This window comes from Toxorhynchites rutilus, chromosome 2 (assembly GCF_029784135.1).
Source record: "Toxorhynchites rutilus septentrionalis strain SRP chromosome 2, ASM2978413v1, whole genome shotgun sequence".
In the NCBI taxonomy this organism is placed as follows: Eukaryota; Metazoa; Arthropoda; class Insecta; order Diptera; family Culicidae; genus Toxorhynchites; species Toxorhynchites rutilus.
Genome location: NC_073745.1, coordinates 18,602,404 through 18,624,692, shown reverse-complemented (window position 1 = coordinate 18,624,692; position 22,289 = coordinate 18,602,404). Strand labels below are relative to the sequence as shown.

Below are 22,289 nucleotides of genomic sequence, written 5' to 3'. Positions count from 1 at the left end.
GTCTATGAGGGCTATCCAGAGAATAGCAGATGTTTTTTTCACTAACGTGACATTGAAACGAAATTAGGTAGAGGGAGGTCCTTATTTCTCTCACTCCATTGCTTATTTTTTAGACAATTTGAGGATTCCTTGCCTGTAGAGGAACCAAACCTTGATACAGAAGTAATTTGTTCCGCCGAAGTAAATTGTTGCATTTCAAAACTAATAAATTATAACCTGATTTGTTCCGGTTATGCTCATACTTTATATATTTATTCCTTATCAAAACATTATACCATACTGAATTCTTCTTCTTCTTCTTCAATGGCACTAACGTTCCTAGAGGAACTTCGCCGTCTCAACGTAGTATTACTTGCGTCATTTTTTATTAGTACTTAGTTGAGATTTCTATGCCAAATAACACGCCTTGAATGCATTCTGAGTGGCAAGCTCTAGAATACGCGTGATCACAGTGCAAGTCGGAGGAAATTTCTTTGACGAAAAATTCCCCCGACCAGAACGGGAATCGAACCCGAACACCCGGCATGTTAGTTATGACGCTAACCACTCGGCCACGGGAGCACTACCATACTGAATTAGGGAGCTTGAATAGTTCGGCTTTTCTGTCGATTGAGCTGAATATATCCATTTTGAAAATTCATTACGTTTAAACCACTGTAAACTTTTCACATTTCTTGCATATGAATCTGACACTACAAAAATGCTGAACTCAAATGTGTATATTTAAATGAAATTTTGAAAAAATAATATGTGGTTTCGAGGAGTCAGAACCAAAGATTACCTAGTTGTCTATATCATCTTAGGAATGCTAAAAATGTTTTTATGTATTGGTAAACTGCACTAAAATGTCTACTTTCAAACGGATCATGTTCATTGAAATTTTAATTATTTATACGATTTTAAGAAAACTAATACGTTGTCTCATATAACATAAAAAAATGAGAAGATATGTTGTCCCGTTGTTCAGGCCAATTTTTTTTAAATAAAACATTATTCAATAATAGAAAAAAAATATCTATATTACGGAATTACATACCTCCCAGAATATTTGATTTTGAATAACACTGTATTTTCCTTGCTTTCCCAAAAAACTAAGCAAGAATCTTTTGGTCAAGAACCATGAATCCGAAGTTCGCCAAAATATTTTTAAAAGTTCGGCCTGAATGTTGACAGTTGACGATTTAAGTCTTGCCCCGGCCTGCGAGAGGCCTACATGCGATTTTGCTTAGATTTTCATGACGTCTAGTGAAGAGCGTTTGTGTATTTTTGTATCACATGTACACATTATCGTTGGATGTTCTGCATTGGCAAATGTCAAATGCGTTTATTTCTGGATCTTATTAAAATATGAACTTTCGTCGAAGACGTCAACTTTCTATCTTTTATAGTTTCTGAAATATAAGACATTTTTGTATGGAGACTCCTGAAAAAATAATGTTTTGTCCGTAACATTACTGTGTGTAAATTCTTGCGTTTGACATGTTATTGACATGTTTCTAAATAGACCAAAGCAAATAGAGTATGTAAATCGTGAACATTGATACATAAAAATGTTACGATTTAAACATTAGTAATAATTTTTCTAAGAAAAACATGAAAAAACTTTTTCCTTGTAAAAGTGCCCATCTTCCAATGTATAGTCACCCATTGGAAATGTTGGAAATTGTATGAAATATTCATATCTATTTCTTTAGAAAATAAAAAGAATTGTTTAGAGAAAAATTAATTTTAATTTACAAAATATTTTTTTTCAATGAATTTTTGTTTTTCGTTTTTTACAATATTTTTAAATGAAAACCTAAATAATATCCTACATTTCACTCTTTAACCAACATTTTGAAGATCTTATAGTTTTTTTTTATTTATTTTTTTTCGAAAAAAAACTTGAAAATTAAAAAAAAATCGCACAAAATCTATCAGACCTGCAAAATTGATTCCTCCGCTGTCCATGTTTGCATAGAAGACGTAATCACCAACACCATTAGTGTTGGGAAAACGCAATTTTGTTGTTTTTTTTTGCCTACGGAGATTTTGCGGATTAAAACATATTTTTCCATTTGGAAAGCGCTTGCGTCTATTTATGCGAACAATCAATCGTTTCAATGAATATTTGTTCGCATTGCTAGACGTAATCACCAGGTTGCTCTGTCTGTAACGTTAGTATTTACCTTCCCGATAATAGCCAAACGGTTCCGTCGGTAGTTTCAGTTGTTACCGGATGAAATCAAATAGGTTTAGAAGAAATTTAGTGAAATTTCTGGAAAAGGTGCTCTGGATTTGTTTAGGGTCTATAATAGTACTTTTTTCCTGAATACTCTTGGATATGATAAAAGCAGCAGGTATGTGTTTTTTCAATTAATTGAATTTTTAAAGGCAATCTGCAATGTTGGTAGTTTTAGCAATGATTTACCGATATCACGATCAATCGCATAAAGATGGTGGAGTAACTTACACCAACGGTATGGGTAAATGCTGAGTATGTGGAATGATTCAATGTCGAATCCGAGAAGTTATAATGCTAAGAACTAATATTATTTTAATTTTACTACTGATCTCATTGTTTCATCGTGGAGGTGATCTGGCGTAGTGGTAACATCCATGCCTCTTACGCTAAAGGTCACGAGTTCAACTCTCACTCCCGACATTCTTTCAAAAAAAATGGAAGTAAAAGTGACGAACCAGCCAAATGAGTTGAAAGTCACTATAATACAGATAAAAAAATATTGTTTCATTAACTACTTGAAGATTCAAATGCAGAAATTTAGGTGTACGCTTCTCTTCGTTCATCGCAGTGCAGTGTACGGAAAATAGTAATTATATGAGCAGCGTTTCAATGGTTTCTTATATTCATCTATTAGGAAACACTAAGTAATAAGACACTATCGTGACAGGCTTGTTTGGACTCTACAAAGAATTTGATTCAAATTTGGATTTAGCTTATATCACATAATACTGACAGTTGTTGATTTTCGAACGATGTACTAAAGCCGTATGGAACTACGTCTGTTATGCGGACAGTGATTTTCGGAAAGGTTTTTTCAAAATTGCTCAAATATCTTCGAACAATAAAATTTTGTTTGCATGTTGAGCAAACGTATTACATTGCGTAGAATGCATAACGGCGGAAGAGTCGATTTTGTTCATTTTGTCGCTTACGTTTCCGATACAAACATGGGCAGTCCAGCTCTTCAATTTATTCTGGTTTTTTGTTCCTAGATGAAGGATTGATTCCTCCAGCTCTTCAATCAATTTTGGTTTTTTGTTTCTTATGGAAAATAATTAAACCAAAGATTGTTAGGACAATTTTTTGAACTTGTTTTCGATAACATTTTTTTCAAGCTTTGGATTGAGTTTAGATTCAGAGTTCATTGTTCGACGCCATGATTCAAATTCCGTATTCAGCCATTCCATGCCAAACCGATAAAGTGGTTCTCAGATTTTTCGTGAAAAGTGGTAGATTTGTTCCTTGTCGCAAAATATTAGACCCGTTTTTTTATTTTTTTTCGTTAAGGTGACCATTTCCATTTTATGATGGTCCGAAAAATCTGTTTTTTTTCACTTTTTCACTTAAATGACTTTTGACGTAGGACTACGTCATCCATTTCTATACTGGGGTGTAAGTTCAAAGTTTCGAAAACGAAAGCATTACGCCGGAGAACGAGATTTTGAGCGTTAACAGCTTCTAAACAATTGAACGAAATGGTATGATATACACTTCATTCGAAAGATAAAATGTCTACGCGTTCTATGCTTGTTACTTTTTGATCCAAAAACTTGTTTCAATTACCTTGAAATTGCTTTTAAAACAGGCTATTGAAATCACACCAATCGGTATAAAAGCGAGTGTCGCTCGGACATCCACTCATTTATGATTGCATAACGATTGAGGTACCATCACTGGAATGAATGGATGTTTCACTAACACAGACTTCTAAACCATGGAGCCAGGGGAAACTGGTATTGCAAATTAGATGCAAGCAGCGGGTACTTTTTTTTTGTACTGGTTTGCGTTTTTGGAAATCGGAGTGTTTCCCTAACACTGATTTCAAAACCATGGAGCGTGGGAAATTGGCATTGCAAATGAGATGCAAGATGCGAGTACTTTTGTACTCGCTTGCATTTTTGCAAATCGGAATGTGTTTTCCTAACACAGATTTCGAAACCAATAAGTTGGGAAAATCGACATTGCTAATCTTGGCAGTACTTTTATACTCTCATGCATTTTTACACTGCTGAATTCTTTTTGCTAACACGGTCTACAAAAGCGGGTACAACTTCTACGCATACCGTTTGATGATTAGGCAAATTGTTGATAACTATTTGCTGCGATAATCACTACCATAATGCATTAATTGACCTAAATTGGGATTTGTTTTCAATTGAATACGTAAATTGTTTCATTCATTCACTAGTTTAATCAAAAATTGAATCAATACATACAAAAGATAGCTCTGCGCAGCAGCGATATCGTACCCTATGAGGAACATCCGAGGTGCGATTATTGCTAATTGAAAAAACACAAATGATTACTAAGCCAACGGCAGTCTTACGTAAGCCTTGCGGTTATATCATAGGTATAACCCATTCATAGTTTTTTTTTTAATAAATCATACCTTTTGAACTACTGTACCGATTCAGATGATCGGCATATCAAATTAAAGCCAATTAGCTGTTATTTTCAGATATAATGCCACAGTTGCAGAAAATTTGAACTTTGTTTCCGTTATTATTGCTTGTATTTATTTTTTATAATTAACAATAGACTCGGGACCAAGGACGCTGTAATTTTTTATATTTTTTTTTCTTGACTGCTCAAAGTTTTTTACATAATATATCCAAAAATTACCGATGTGTTATTTTTAGTTTTAAAGTTATGATTTTTTAAAGATAACATGTTTTCAGCCTTTGTTCAATATTTCTATGCGACTAGAATCCGATTAATTCGCAAGTCTTAATTTTTTCTAAAACCTAGCTAATGTTATGAAAAAGTTATGAATTTTTGAAAAAAGGCTTTTGCGTACAACGCAACATACATAGGTGGAGCGAACCAACCAACAACCGGCTGTTCCATCTCCCCAACACAGATATCACATCCGATCATCGAAGAGATGAATCTCTCCAGCACAAATTGATATAAATAGAGGAGCGCTATCGTGAAGAATTTCATTCCACATCCAAACTCTGAAAAGTGAACATCGAAATATATATAATAGTTGAATTGTTACACACGTGTTTCTATTGTTTAGCTTGCCAGGCCTTTCTCGCCACGAAAGTCTTTTTTAAGACTAAAGAGTAAATAGTAAAGTTTTCTACAGTCCACTGGTTACCGTTGCAGTAGTTCTACTGCCTCCACCTGAGGAAATTCTCAGCATCGTCCAGGATTTGATTCAGCCTGTGTCGCTGACCCACCGCCGGGATTTCTTCACCGTACCATCGCGTGCAAGGAGCCGCGATCGGAAATCACCCGTTCCTTAGTGAACAAAGGCGTTTTTGGGAAATTGGACCATTTTTTGAACCATCGGTTAAGTTTGAAAAATCATAACTTAACATGTCATATAAGCTTCCAAGAAAAAATATAAAAAATAAAGCGCCCTTGGTCCCGAGACCATGTAAATTATAAACAACAAATACAATCAATAATTACAAATTTCAAACATTTAGCAAGTATTTAGTATTAGTATTTTTACAAAAAAATAACAGATTCGTCGATCATCCTTAGTTCAATAGTTATAAATTTTTTGAAGAACGTCATTTTCGGAGTAAATGGGAAAATGGGCCATTTTTTTGGAATTAATGGGAAAATGGGTGATTTTTCGAACCACCCTAAAATGGAGATGGCCATCCCAATGAAGAAATTAAAAATACGTGTCTAATATTCTTCGATAGAGAACGAAACTACGACTTTTGACGAAAATCTGAGAACCATTATATTGGTCTGGCATGGAATGGCTGATATATCAAATTTTGGCTTCAGATACTGATATCAAATTCAAAATTCCGACTCAGATTTTTTTTTGATCTGCAATACTCCAATCCAGATACAACATTTCGGACACTTTGGATTCAAAATTTCAATATTCAGAATCCAATATTCAAAACCAAGATATTTTGCAGAATCAGATCAAGGTCGAGGATTTGATACCAATCTCAGGTATCAGTATACTCAATTCGGATTCCAAACTCAGACTCCTGAATCCAGAGTATGATTCTAGATTCAAAATTGTGAATGTGGATGGACCAGTTTTGGATTTCCAACTTGAAATTTGAATCTTCAATCCAAATATCAAATTGATAAACCAAAATAAGATTTTTTTGCGTATGGGAATCATTGCTTTTGAAAATATCTTACTCGCAATTGGTGTAAAACGACACAAGCCCGCCTCACATGAATTGGCTTAAAGTTTAAGATGGTTTCAATCTATCGAGCTTCCAGATATCAGACATTCATTAATAGTGGAAGGATAAAGATTTAAGATTCGATAGTAGATGTAATTGAACAAAAACAACCTCGTATTGCCTGTTGTTCCTTTTAGAGAAAATTTAGACGCGTATTTTTTGTACTGTCCTTGGGATACATAACACTGAATTAGAGTGGACTGAAAAGGGCCTGGCCGGGTAAGGGAGTAAAAAGTGCCCCCCAACCAAATCGCCAGCTGTATGGCAAATATTGTATAGGATATTAAATAAGAAATTTTGACGATTTATTTGAACCCCTATGTGGTTTAACGTAGGATTTATAGTGAAAAACGTACTTTTTCGTTTTTTTCACGCCATCCGCAAAAGCTTCGAGATAAAAATTTTAAAAAAATACTGAATGTGCATCTTACTACGGTGTATCAAGAAAAATTATCAAAAAAAAATTCATCTAAAATTGAAGTACTAAAAAATATATTAAAATAATTGTGATTTAACCAGAGGATCTATGATGAAAAATGCACCTTTTCGTTTTTTCACGTCATTCTCAATAGCTTTGATACAAAAATATGGAAAAAATACTGAAAGTACATCTGAATATTTACATATTTTCAAACAATTTTTTCATAAAAAAAATCAAATATGTTTTTTTAGTACATTCAAATTAATTTTTATTTTTATTTTAAATTTAATTTGTTTTTTTTTATCTTGAGATTCAGTACTATTCTAGTTTGTATTCAAATTTCTTCCTACGTCTATTTTAAGTATATGTGATTTTTTTCAGAATTTTTAGAGTATTTTTCGTGGTACAAAAGAAGATTATATATACTTTCAGGCATTTCGAAATTGAAAAAAAATTACTTTGAGACCCAATTTTACTCTATTTTTTATTCAAATGCGTTCGCATGTGTTGTTTTTTCCACATGTAGCGTAATTTTCTCTTGAATTTTTAAGAGTATTGCGCGAAAATTGTTTTTCGGCTTTTTGGCATTTTTAATTTATTTAGAATTTAGAGACCCATTACTGCTCTAATATTTTTAAAATTTTGTTTTTCATATGTCTAAATTTTGTCGGTATATTTAGAGCATTTAGATTAGATTCTTTAGATTAGATTTAGATGGTTTACCAAATTCATAGGAGTCAGCAGTACGATAGAGCTCTGTGAGAAAAAAATAAAGTCCTTGTGGAAAGATCATTCGGACTAATGAGAAGAACACTTAAAGAAATCCGAGTTATTTTTTTTTTCATTTTAATCTTACAATTGAAAACCACGAATACAATAACACAATCGATTTCAAGAAAATAAAAATGATAATACAGACGATGCAGAAAATTATTTTTGTGACACGCAATGCTCTCAAAAATTCAGGAAAAATTACGCCACATATAGAAAAAAAACATACGAATGCATTTAAATAAAAATTAAAGCAGAAGTGGGTCTCAAAGTTATATTTTTTTTTCAAAATTTCGAAATGCCAGGAAATATATAAAATTTTGTTAGATTTTTGGATATTTTTTCATTTGAAAATATTTATCAGTACACCCTAGTAAGATGTACTTTCAGCATTTTTTCATATTTTTGTCTCAAAGCTATTGAGAATGGCGTGAAAAAAACCAAAAGGTGCATTTTTCACCATAGATCCTATGGTGTACCATATAAGAACTCAAATATAAGGTACTACTGCTAAAATGTTTTATTCAGTACCCTAAACAATATTTTCCATACAGCTGGTGATCTGGTTTGGGGGACTTTTCACTCCCATACGCAGCCAGACTCTTTGGAAATATAAAAATAAATATTTTTTGTACCGCTTCTTCTTCTTGAATGGCGTTAACGTTCCCTGTGAAACTTTAGCCGCCTCAACGTATGCATTAACTAGCGTCATTTATTAATACTTAGTTGAGATTTCTTAAGCCAGATAACACGCCTTGATGTATTCCGAGGGGCAAGCTCTAGAATACGCGTGACCACAGTGCAAGTCGAAGGAAATCCCTCTGACGAAAAATCCCCCGGCCAGAACGGGAATCGAACCCGACTACCCGGCATGATAATGTGAGACGCTAACCACTCGGCCACGGGTGCACGCGCAACACTGAAAAAATCTGAAAAAAATCACACATATCTTAAAAAGCCGTAGGAACACATTTAAATATGAATTAGAGTAGTACTGAATCTCTAAATCACTAAGAAGTTTTTTCAAAATTTCAATATTTTTTTAGTACTTCAATTTTTGATGAATTTTTTTTTTGATGATTTTTCTTGATACACCGTAGTAAGATGCACATTCAGTATTTTTTTCAAATTTTTATCTCGAAGCTTTTGAGAATGGCGTGAAATAAACGAAAAAGTACGTTTTTCACTATAGATCCTACGTTAAACCACATAGGGGTTCAAATAAACCGTCAAAATTTCTTATTTAATATCCTATACAATATTTGCCATACAGCTGAGGATTTGGTTTGGGCGCACTTTTTACTCCCTTACCCGGCCAGGCCATTTGGCTATTTCGCCAATATGCCCATTTTGATCGATCTGAAAGTGTTTAGAAGTCTTTAAAAAAATCAATGACAATGTCTATTTCAGGTAAAAAATGTTACAAAAATATTTACCAATTTGAATTTTTGACAAGTTTGAAAAACAAATTTGAGACTATAAAATCCTATAAAAAACAAGGAGTTATTTTTCTCGACACTGAATCGCTCTGTACCTTACTGAAAATTCAGGAAAAATTCGTTGTGCACATATGAACAGCTGTATTTTCCGCATTTTTTTACCTCACTAATTGGCACGGGAGTAGGAGGTTATCTCTCGGACAGGCTTCGACAGCGTCTCTCACATCATTGGCACGCTGAACTGCTCGGAAGTGACACAACAGCGCACCGCTACTGTTCAGTGTGGACCATCATCTCGCGCTCGTTTTGCATTGCGATCTAATTTGCGCAACGCGCGCGCGTTTATTGTTCAATTGGATGGGAAGGCCGCAGGGCTTCCTCGCTCGCAGCAGCGATACTTGCCACACTCCCGTGGGAGCTATGTTGTTGGCACTGATTTCCTATGCAACCGGGGCTTAGCCATGTCACCAATTTGGTGTCGATGCGCGCTACGAAAAAGCATATCACGAAATTATCATCGCTGTTGCGCCGCTACACACAAAGGATTACCCATGCATGCGATCAAGAGTACGAGGAAATTTGCACACCCTGCCATTGAGTCCGTTGAAGATCTGTTTCTCTCTCTCTCTCGTGAGGGGAACCGGAATAAACCTTGGGCCGGTAAAGTGCTACAGTGCGAAATAATGGTTGGAGAAGCGCACCACCGTCGTAAAAGATGGCCATAGCCTTCGAGATTCGATCGCGATTCGTTTGTCAGACACCGCCCCATGGGCCGCAGACAATTACCATACAATCCATTGAGACGTCGAACGTCATGACCTTTTGCGTGAAAAAATATTGGCTCTGATTGAATCCCGGAATTGGCAGAACTCCAAAGCACAGCGCGGTTGAACCAACCAACCACAGCAATATGTTTTCACCAAACCTTGGCGGAGAGCGAAGCGAGGAAAAAAGAATTCTCGACCTGATTCATCATTTTCACATCCGCGCCTAATTAATCTAATTACCAAACGGATCGCGCCGCTCTCGTCGACACAAAAGTAGCAAAAATGGCAAAGCATAATTCAAGTGCGCGAACGCCTCTGTGGAAAGTAAATCAGTAGATCAGTAGATCCACCATCATCATCACCTGTGTTTCCTTCGGTTCCGCTTCTCTTGGTGGTTGCGATGGTATTTTGTGTTCTCTCGCGAGTGTATGTGTGTCATTGTGTCAATTAATGACCAGTCGTGGAAATTAAAAGGGAGTGAATTCACCACGATCATCTTCGATTTGGATATTAGGTTAGTTCACGCTTACGGTATAAAAGATTGGGTGTTTCCTACGGGTAGAAATCTACTAAAAAATTCTACAGTCCGCAAAATTTTCAACGACGCTGACGTTCCCTTTAGAGAGAATTAGTAGTCGAAAAACTCAAAATAGTAAAGTAGGGGAACCCGGGGCAGGAGTGCCACCTTAAGCTAATACGCGTTTTTAAATGCTCTTATGTTATTTTTTTTTTCATTTTTTGCTGTTTTTTCATTTATACTCCTATTTAGGTGTAGCTATGCATAAAATTGTTCAAAAGTTATGTTTACTATGAAAATGTTTCATTTACAAAAATGATGTTTTTGGCTTGTATTTTTCCAGTACGGGGCAAGAGTGCCACCTCGACGGGGAAAGAGTGCCAATCTTATAAAAATATAATTTTTGATGAAAAAAACAGTGTGAAATTCACGGTGGTTCCAAAGAACGCAAACTCATGTTCTGGTAGCGTTCACGAAAACCGGCAAGCCAATCTTCTCCGGCCACTTTGGATGTTTTGTCGAAGGAGTGTTCTAAGTTATTTCACTCTGCGATTTTATACCCTAGGTTCGGAATGTCGTGTGTTGTCAGCCCATAAAATAACTTCTGCATATTAAGGATGTGACTCACGAGTTACTCTTCCTGTTGTTTAGAAAACACAGTTTTAAAACGGCCTTCTGCACATATTTAGCCAATGTTCTTCTGGGCAAACTATAATCCTCCGCAGCTCGTCTCCATGATTTACAAAATGTACGGCAACAACCATAGTTTCCATCTGCCACTGGTTTCGGAACGAAATCCGTTCATATTTACAAACCATGACCACAACAAACACAACCACGATTACACTATTTGCGTTTGACAGATCCAATTCGAGGTTACGACTATGACATTTTTACCCCGGTAATAATGGCTTCTCTTGCCCCGGAAGTTGAGAAATAACAAATTTATTTTTTATTGAAATAAATGCGTACGATTTAAATTAGTTCATACAGTAAGTTGAAGAAAAATTATTATTCTATTTGTATGTATGGGTGGAGTCATGCAAACAAATAGAAACTGAAGGTTTTTCGTTAATTTGCGCCTGTGCGTTCTTATATAGATTGCAGTTGTAAAAAGCTCAGTTAGTATTTATCTGTTTTCCAATAAAAAATATTTAAAGTTTTGGCTGATAATATGTTAGATATATGCAGTATCTGTATAAAATAAAGTTCTGTAGTTAAATAATTGTAAAAGATGGAAATAGGCAAAATAATCAGATGGGCACTCTTGCCCCGGGTTCTCCTAAGCAGCACATAACACAAACAGTGAAGGTAATAAAACAAGTAAATATTTTAAGGAATAAAGTAGGCATGTTTTTGGGTTTCACCCGTTGCTTGCGTTGTGGCTCACAACGCCCACAGGGCTTGACAATTTCGAAACTAAAAGATGAAGATGACTTTTTTACTTCTTCCTTTCTTTTCAGTCAATTTCAATTTCGATTATGTTTATTCACTACGCATACTGAAACATCGATTCTTCAATCTCGTTTTCGTTCTGCTTTCGTATCCTTTGAATTTGAAAGCAGACTCTTTCACTTGACTATTCAAACTGCTCTATTCATTATCATTTGAATAAGCTATGCGTCACTTTAAATTTCAAGTGTGAAAGGACGATCACTGCTTTCGATTGAAAGTTTCATTTGAATCAATTTCTCCAAACTGGATTTTCCTGGATCGTCTTTCAAAAAAGTCACAGGGGGGTTGTGTCCGAGACACGACCGCATAGTTGACGAAGGATTTCGTTAGGCTATCTGTTGATTTTGGATATGTTTGAAGAATTACATCGTTAAACTCTTTGATAATGATTTGGTGGCCTTGAAAAGGGCCGTTTTGTTTGGTTATTGGGTATTGTTTGTTCACTCCACCAGTGTTTACCGAGTGATGATGACAGATGGATGGTAAACAGTCGTTGGATGGTACGTATCAGATAAAAGATACCGAAGTGGAATGATTTATGATGAAAACCGCCTTCTGTGATCTTAGACGAGATGCCTCCTGTGTTATGTATGGATGAAATAAAGAAAAAAAACCCACCAATGTAATATAAGATAATTACCAATACCGAACACAATTATCAATTTTTCTCATTGGTAAAAACATGTTACGTCTATATAGAGAAAATATATTCGAAATGGAAAAGGGATTTTTTTAAATAATTTTTACTCTCTGAGTGTTTTTTAAACCCAATGCGAATTGTAATATAAGCATGCCTCCGACTTGCATATATTTTCAATGCCGATTTTCCCCAGGCACCTTGGGGGAAAACGGCATTGAAAATTATGTCTTTGTTAGGGAACACTTTTCAGTGGGAATAAAAGCTCCCCCTACAGTGGAGGCGATCTGGCGCAGCGGCAACATCCATACCTCTCACGCTAAGGATCACGAGTTCAATTCTCACTCCCGACATTCTTCCGAAATGGAAGGTAAAGGTGACGAACCAGCCAAATGTGTTGAAAGTCACTATAAAACAGAAATAAAAAAAAAGTTCCCCCTACTTTCATGTATTTGAAATGTTGATTTCTCCCAGGCAGCTTGGTTTTGGTCTCTATTAGGGAACACATTTCGGTGGGAGTATTTGCAATGCCGATTCCTCCCAGGCAGCTTGGTTTTGATGTCTCTGTTAGGGACCCTCCGCATGTGTCGTCAATTTCGACCAATCCGAAGTGGGTATTTCCGTTAGGATAGGGGTTGAGATTTTTCAATTGTTCGATAGTTAGTTTCATGCCATTTATTATTTTCTTCAATGTAAAAAATTGTTATGGAGTGCCGAAATCGATTGACGCAAAAATTTCATCAATCCATCATGATATAATTGAGCATTAAGCTTTTAAAATTGGACAATTTTCACGATGTGCTCGATTTTCGATTTCCAATTTGTACCCCAATATGTTCCCGAAAGACGTTATCCTACGTCAAAAAAAGGAATTAAATGAAGCATCCAACCAGCGCCGACACCTGATTACGCCTGCTGGCACATCTGCACATCATCATTTTCATTAGTTTCAGTGAATACGGTTCACTTTCATTCGATATAAGAACCTTTCATTTTCATTTCACGGTTCGGTATGAAGAATGAAAGAAGTGACCGTGAAATGAAACGAGACTGTACGAAGGTTAAGTGATATTCTCTTTCATCAGTAACACTATTTTCAGCCTGCACAAGCTTGCATGAAATTGAAGGGCGATAAGCTCATTATTGAGTGACTATGTGTCAATTGAAGTGAAATTGTAAGGCCCTGGATGTGAGGAACAGCAATAAATAACATGTTTGCATACAGTTAAGGTATTTGCCTCCATGGTAAAAATGGGCAAACCATTCGCGAATGGTGCGAAAGAACTAGTTCGCTAAAAAGAACGAAGATTTGAAAACTGAACAATAAAATGTCACTCTCCTAAACTTGAGTCGACCGCGAGTAATCGGTTTTCTACCTTACTAACCATAGAATTGATAAATTTGTTTATATCTTCTTCTATATATAAAAATATATAATCTTGTTGTGGCCTTCGACGTTCAGCTTTTAAAAAACGTTTATTATAATCAACATACAGTTTATTATCTAAATATCATTTATTAAGCAAACGTGGACGGTCACGGAAAGAATTTGAATGAGAACTGAACAGCGTCGTGGGTTCTGCTGCTGGTATATATCGATGAGTAATGCTGATGCAGCGGAACGATGGCTATTGGCTGGCCGCGATCGTACGATGTTTGGAATGTGCTGATCGTGGTCCTTTGGTGTGCATATCATAACGTGATTCATCGGGGGGGTGAAAAAGTGTCGTCCTCGGCACTTGGTTGGTTATTCTGAATTCCTGGCAGGATGTTGTTGAGTTCGAGGTTTATCAACTTCTGGCGTTTCCTTGATTTCCTTTGTTGAGTAGCTTTCAGATGATAATAGATTAAAAATAGAATAATAATCAATAGAGTTGAGGACAGGGATGTCCCTCCTACTAGACTCCATTTCCATTTTTGGTCGGATTCTTGTTGAAGGAATACTTTGTCTAAATGTTTCCTGTTCGAGAGTGCTACTTCTTCTATTTTTGCCACATCGTGATCGTTTATGATTTGCTTTTTAATGGAAAGGTCATGAAGAGCTCCTTGGAATGTTTCAACTTCGCTAATTTTGTCGATTGAAGTAAAGTTGCGTTCCATGTAGGTAACCGTGCAGTTCGAGAAAGATATTATGAAACTTCCGGAAAGATGTCTGTTACTAGGTCCGCAATCGGAACGTAACTCCTGGTCTTTTGCATTAGTGATCAGGACCTTGTTATTAGCTATTAATTTTGCAGATGTTTCTTCACTTTTTTCCATCACACAATGCGGATCGTTGCCCATTATAAGTGGGTAAATGCATGAGTCTTTGAACTCTTTTGTGTAAATGTTTAATTGGACGTAGTTTTCTGGTTCCGTTGTGGTAAGGAGTTGTCTACCTTGTTTGATTACGAATTGGGGATATTCTTTTATAACAATACCGTTCTGATTTATTGGGTATATACGGATAATTGTTGATTCTTCCGGTTCCATTTCTGGGACGTGGATAATGTACAGTAAAGTATTTTCGCTAGTGGCTATTTTTGGGGTCACTAGATTGAGTGCTTCTTCAGGTATGTCCATTTGAATTCCTTGATTGTTGAGGATGGTTTTTATCAGGTTAATTTCTTTGCTGGATAATATTCTGCTATTGGTAACTCGCATTTTAGAGAAGAGTACTGCTTCTTGAATGTTGATTAGAATTTTGTTGATAGTGTCGATGTTCAGAATTGTTGTAATTATGTCGATATCGTCGAGGATGATTTGATTGATATGCTGTTTCTCAATTATTTGATTAATTGCGGTTGTTAATTCAGAGATACTGTTGCCAATCTGTTCGTTGATTTTGATTTGATGATTGTTCTCGCTGACTAGTTGGTTCAAGCTCCTGTTGATGATTCGTAGGTCTTGGGCGTCGGGGCTGCCGGCGATCCATTTCCATGCTGTGCCTATGATGTCCCATCTTCTGGTCCTCTTATGAATAGTTGGTTTAATTTGTAGAAAATTAGAATACAATTCGCGTATTTTATGCTTGCTAATCTGATTAAGTACATTATTATTCTTTTGATTATTGTATACCAAACTTGTAAGTTGGTTGATTGTTGACTCTAGGTCTGTAAGATTAATTGGATGTATTATCCTAATATTTCCCGTTTGGATTTTGCAAGAACCAATCTTCTGCATTAATATAAGATCGTTATGAAGATTTCTTATGGTGAGCTCCTGACATGAAATTCTTGAGATGACGATGATGATTCCTATGTATGAGATGAGCATCTGTAATACAATGTGAGATAGAAAGAGAAAAGTTATCTTTTTTTTGGTCTTTTAATTTTATTTTTGTGTCTTTTTATTTCGCAGTTATTTTTGAATGTGCGATCTGTTACTTCGTTAGCATTGGTTTTGTTGGCTCTAGCTTGTTTTTTGGTACGGATGTTGGGAATAACAAAAACTTCCTGTTTATCATTAATAATTGGAGGTTCCTCTTTCTTTGAATTTTGTTTTACAATTTGTTTTTGTGATTTTTCCATATTTAACTTAGCTTTGAGGAATAATTCTTGTGCGTCTTTAATTATTTCTTGAGGGTTAACAATATTATTTTGGTTAAAGAGAATTTCGTTTGGTGTGTATTGTGTTGAAGAATGTACAGTGTTATTATATAATGCTACAGATAATTTAACAATTGATTTTGTGCCCATAGTTCTGAATTTATGCTTGTTTGTATTAAATATTTCAATAATGGTAGAATGTGCACGTTCTATTTGTCCGTTGGATTCGGAAGATGCTGCGTAGTCTATCTGTGTTCCTAGTTGGCTGAGAAAGTCTTTAAGATGAATAGATCTGAATGTTGTTTCATGATCTGTTATGATTTGTCTGGGCACTCCAAATGTACTTATGTATTTTCCTAGTGCTTTTTGAACATGTACTAAATTCTTTGATTTTATAAATATCATTTGAAGATGTTTTGAAAATGAATCAATAAGTGACAAAAAGGAATGTTTATCTATTATGAATATATCCATGTGTATTCTTTCTAATGGTTTTTCGGTAATGGGCCTAGGAGAAATTTTTATGTTGAATGGTTTCCTCTCATATTTATGGGTATTACATATTTCACAAGAGTTTATAAATTTTCTCACTTTTATGCACATGTTGGGGAAAAAATAAGATCTTTTAATTTGAGCTTCAACTTCGGTAATACCGCGATGTGCCCTTTCATGTTCTTTTGCAATTAATTGGTCCTGTCTATTTTCATTTTGAACATCTTCTACCATTCGGTCTGTGAAAACAAAATGGCCTTTCTGACTAAAGTTTTCCTTGTAAGATTCCTGGATAGTTTGGATGAGGTTTTCTGGAGCCATGAGAGCAGTTTGTCTACCGTTATGAAAGAGTTTGAGAAAGTGTGTAACTTGATCTTTATCGAAAGAATTTTGAGATACTATAGTTCTGTGATAATTTTGGAATAGGGTTTCTTGTATTATGGTATCCAGTCGAGAAATTCTGAAAATCATTTGGTTACGGAAATAATTTAACGGGCGTTCGGAGAAATGGATGAAATAGTTGGAGGAGTCGTCGGCAGAGTGAATTGTTTGGGAATCGGAAAGGTTTGGATGGTTCTCGGGATTGTCCGATTGTGGGGGATTATTGGTGACAGATGCTTCACCGTCCTCTTGGTCTCTAGGATCTGAAATATTAGAAGATGTGTTATTATTTGTGATACAAACATTTGCTTCAATTGGCATTCTGCTTAAGGCGTCTGCTACAACATTGGATTTTCCTTCCTTGTATTTAATCTCGTAGTCGTAATTCTCTAGGTCTAGGCGCCATCGTAAGATTTTAGAATTCTTATCAGAAGTTTTGATAAACGTTAGAGGCTTATGGTCCGTAACAAGAGTGAATTTTTGACCATACAGGTAAGGTTTAAATTTATTTACCGCCCATATTATGGCTAATGCTTCTTTCTCATTTGTGGCGTATCGTGACTCGGTATCCGAAAGTGTTCGTGATGCAAATGCGATTGGCCTTTCGACATTGTCCTGTATCTGTGATAGGACAGCTCCTAATGCAAAGCCAGATGCATCCGTAGTTAAAATGAAGGGATGATCAAATTGCGGATATGCCAGTACTTGGTCTGTGGATAGTATTTTTTTAAGAGTATTAAAGGAATTTATGTATGAAGTGTCTTGTAATTCAATTGTCGAGTCTTTCTTTAAATACTTCGACATGGGTCGTGTGATTTTTGAAAAATCCTTAATAAATCTTCTGTAATAACCGATTAAACCTAGAAATTGTTTAATTTCTTTTTGATTTTTCGGTAAAGGCCATTGAAGAATTTTTTCAATTTTTTCGGGATTTGGTTTTACTCCTTCGGATGTTATGATGTGTCCTAAAAATTCTGTTTGCCTTTTCAAAAACTCGCATTTATCTAATTGAATTTTTAAATTGAAATCGGATAAACGCTTTAAAATTAATTGAAGGTTTTCTAAGTGGTTCTCTAGATTATATCCAATAATAATTATATCGTCAAGATACACGTAGCACTTCGTTCCAATATAATCACCGAGGATATCATTCATTGCTCTCTGAAAGGTTGCGGGAGCGTTTTTAAGCCCAAAAGGCATTCTAGTGAATTCAAAATGCCCTTTGTCTGTAGAAAAAGCTGTTTTCTCGATATGTTTCGGGTCCATTGGAATTTGGTGGAATCCCGATTTTAAATCAAGAGTTGTGAAATATTCAGATTTTCCTAGGGAATCCAAAATTTCTTCAATTTGAGGCATAGGATATTTATCGTCTATAGTATGTTCGTTAAGCTTCCTATAATCGATTACGACTCGTACTTTTTTCTTTCCAGATGCGTCTGTTTTTTTTGGGACCACCCATATGGGTGAGGAGTACGGACTTTTGGAAGGTCGAATTATTCCATTATCTAACATTTCTTGTATTTGTTCATGAACATCTAGTTTGAAATGATGTGGGTACCGATAATTTTTTGTGTAAATTGGCATATCGTTAGTGGTTAAAATTTTATGTTTAGTGGCTGATGTGGATGTGAGTTTTTCCCCCTTTTTAGATACAACTGCTTGATGTTGGTGAAGAATTTGAATTAATTTGGTTTTTTCTAATGATGAAAGATGATTTGTTCTAATGATGTCATTAATTTCATTTTCAGAAATACATTCTGAGTGTTTTATTAGGAAGGGAGAAATGGTTTCAAAATTGTTAACTGTTAATCCAATTTTCGGGATATTTATGGGGTTTCTACATGTGGAAATTACATTGACGGTTGTTTTATTATTTTCTGCTCTATAGAGTCCAGGATTAATAAAGATATTTTTGTAAAGTTTTTGATAAGAGGGGACAAGCCAATCACCGTTATTTGTGGTCTCAATTGTTACAAAATGATTGTAAAGTTGTTTGGTGGGGTAAAATTTGGCATATGAAAATTGTTTGTCTAATAGTGTTAGTGTTTCGTCTTCGTAATTGATGCGTGCTTTGAGTTCTGCCAATGTTTCCGATCCTATTAAGCCGTCGAAAAAGTTGTGAAATTTCAAGACGTAAAACGTGAAGGGTTTGAAAGCGCCGTTAAACAAAGCAATTTTTCCTTTTTCGGTTACACTGTTGGTTCCACACACGTTTTTTATTTTCGTATTTGGTACGGTGCTAGTTTTTCCCAAGATTCCTGGTGCAATAATATTTTTGTTTGCTCCAGAATCTATCAAAATATTTAGGGTTTGATTATTTTTAGGATGTTTAATTTTGAGATAGGGTAAGTAATTTAAGTTGGATTTAGATTTGTGTATCCCAAGTGAAAATTTAGATCAAGATCATCTTCAGATTCAGTGTCTGATTTTGCAATATCATCCTCAGGATCATCTTTGACTGTCTCATGGTTATTTATTGTTTTCCTATTTATTGTCAGACGGCTCTGTGTAGTAGTAGCGTCCATCGGTTCAATTTCATTTCGCTCTCTTTTTTGATCCAATTTGAAGGGTTTCTGATTTTTATTCAATTGAGGATTTTTACTGCTTGATTTGTTATCGAAATCTTTGTTCTTCTGATACTTTTTTGGAGAATAATCAAAAGTCATGTTTTGTGCTGTTATTTCTTTTGATTTGAATTTACATAGAAATGCATAGGCATCTTCTATATCTTTCGGCCTTGCGGCTTGAGCATAGCCAAAATATGGTTCGATTAGTCCGGCGATGAAAGCAGCCAAGGCGTCTTCTTCTATAAAATCGTTTATGACTTCCCAGTTGTTACGGTATTTTTCTGTTTGTTTCGCCAAGGTCTTAATATTTTGAATAATATTTTTTGATTTATTGTAGTATCTCGAAATACTCATATTTTCAGTCATTTTACATTGCCATAACTGGCATTTATACGTGGAAAGTTCTTGACGATCGCCGAGAGCATTTGTCAGAACTTCCGAAATTTGCTCAAAATTGTCTGGGTTACCGGCAAGACATATTATGTCTTTTGCTTTCCCTTGGATTTTATGTATTACTGCAGTGGTATACATTTTAAATTGCACTGGCGTAACGTGCTCTTTGAAAGCATTGAGTGTTTCCTGAGCAGTTGTTAGCCACGCATTCAATTGTTTCGAATTGCCGTCGAATGTTGGAATCATTTTGATTGGATCCGGAATTCTGCATAGCATCTCAAAACTGGTTGTTGGTTGGTGATATTCGTATATTACCGGTTGTGCAGTAGGTTGTTCTGCTGGCGTTGTTCCATTTAAATGCGATTCAATTTGCAGGAACATGGCGTCATGTTCCTTTTGTTTGGTGGAAAATGCGTCCATCATCTCCATCATTTTCTGGAGTTGCGCGCCGATTTGCTCCATATCTGAGCTTTCTTCAATTAATAAATTTTCCAATGAGGGGGGGTTCTCAATTGGGATGTGTGCCAAGTCTCCTGAGTCAACGGATGAAATGGTTTCTTCTGAGTCCGAAGAGTCGCAATTGCTGTGATTAATGCTTTTCCACAAGCTGCGAGTTTTCTTCAGAGCACTTTTTGGTGTTTTTGGCATTAATGAAGCCTTGCACCGTTTACACAAATTTGTTAATTTTTAAGCACACACGTTCGCTTAGAACTCGTGTGGCTTCTGGAAGTGTGCTTCGCTTAGAATTCACAATTCCAGGTGGAGTAAAACTTCTCTTAGAACACTTTTACTCCACGCGGTAAGTAATAATTAAAATTGCGTCCGAGTCTCTCTCTTAGAACGGACTTCGATGCACAACAAAAAAAATCACTGACCGGGGCGAGTTTTATTTCACTTAGAATGTGGGGGCGTAGAAAGAAGAGAGAAAAAAAACTTACCGTTTGCAATCGTGTGTGCGGGGTTCTTCGGTTCTTCCAGTGGTGGGGTGCGGTGTGCGGTGGAACCTCAACTCTTTCGTCACTTTGATAGCGGCGTCAGATGCTAGCACTTTCTACAGTTCGTATTAATGTTTCGCGGATTCACTCTAATCGGATTTACCAATCCTGATTATAACACTGTTTTTTCACACTCGTTACTATTCCACTCACTGAAACCGCACGGCTGCGCCAATCTTGTTGTGGCCTTCGACGTTCAGCTTTTAAAAAACGTTTATTATAATCAACATACAGTTTATTATCTAAATATCATTTATTAAGCAAACGTGGACGGTCACGGAAAGAATTTGAATGAGAACTGAACAGCGTCGTGGGTTCTGCTGCTGGTATATATCGATGAGTAATGCTGATGCAGCGGAACGATGGCTATTGGCTGGCCGCGATCGTACGATGTTTGGAATGTGCTGATCGTGGTCCTTTGGTGTGCATATCATAACGTGATTATATATATATATATATATATATATATATATATATATATATATATATATATATATATATATATATATATATATATATATATATATATATATATATATATATATATATATATGGATTTCTGTCTGTCTGTCTGATTCTTATGGACTCGTAAACTACTGAACCGATCGACATTCAAATTGGTATGTAGCGTTTTTTGGGGCCGGGGAAGGTTTTCATGATAGTTTGAGACCCTTCCCCCCTCTCTAATGGGGGGGGGGCTTCCATACAAATGAAACACAAATTTTTGCATTACTAAATGATTATATGGTGGTTAGATACTCCTTCCCCTCTCTTAGGGTGAGCTGTCATACCAATGAAAATCAAATTTCTGCGTTACTCGAAAACTAGTCAAGCAAATGGAGCCAAATTTGGCATGTGTAGATTTTAGGGGACACGAAACGTTTCTATTGTGAATAGACACTCCTCCCCCCTCTCTAAGGGAAGAAGATGGGAGGGGTCTGTCTTTATTCTATCATATTTTCTGTATCCAATATTTATTCCATGTAATGGAGAAACATGTTATGTACAAGTGGTTGAAAAATCTTAAACGAGAATTGTGTCTGAAAATAATCGGATATTATAATGATGAGTTTTGGTAGAAGTACTAGGAATTTTTTAGTAAAAGGTAAATTCAACGGGGTCGTTTAGAAGATCAATCAATGAACAGTTCTGCGATTGGACTCATGAACCTGCGCTTAGTAAGAAAACGTAAATGTTTAAAGGCATTGATAACAAAAAATAAATTTTGGGCGGAACGAAGTTTGCCGGGTCAGCTAGTATAGTTATAAAAATATAGTTAACAATTCGGTTTCCTGAAACTTATATAACTGAGCCTGTAAAAATGAACGAATTATAAAAAAAAGCGATTAGATGTATTTTAATTCGATATAATCAGTTTACACTTGCCGATGGTAAACACTTTTCAGAATCAAAGGAGAGGAGATGGAAGATGGCGTCACTCTATTATTCACAAAGTTTCGTTTCGAAAAGTATCGGATATCTTATTAAAAAGTATTGATGGTTTTATTTAACCAGCTATATGTCCCCAAAT

General features: G+C 35.7%; 1 protein-coding gene and 1 pseudogene across 5 annotated transcripts in view; both read left to right on the top strand.

The window, feature by feature from the left end:
* LOC129768524 (protein shank) overlaps positions 1-22,289 on the top strand; it is a 379,358-nt gene that overhangs the window by 256,526 nt on the left and 100,543 nt on the right. The window lies entirely within an intron of this gene.
* On the top strand, positions 4,448-4,524 carry LOC129772305 (U4 spliceosomal RNA; annotated as a pseudogene).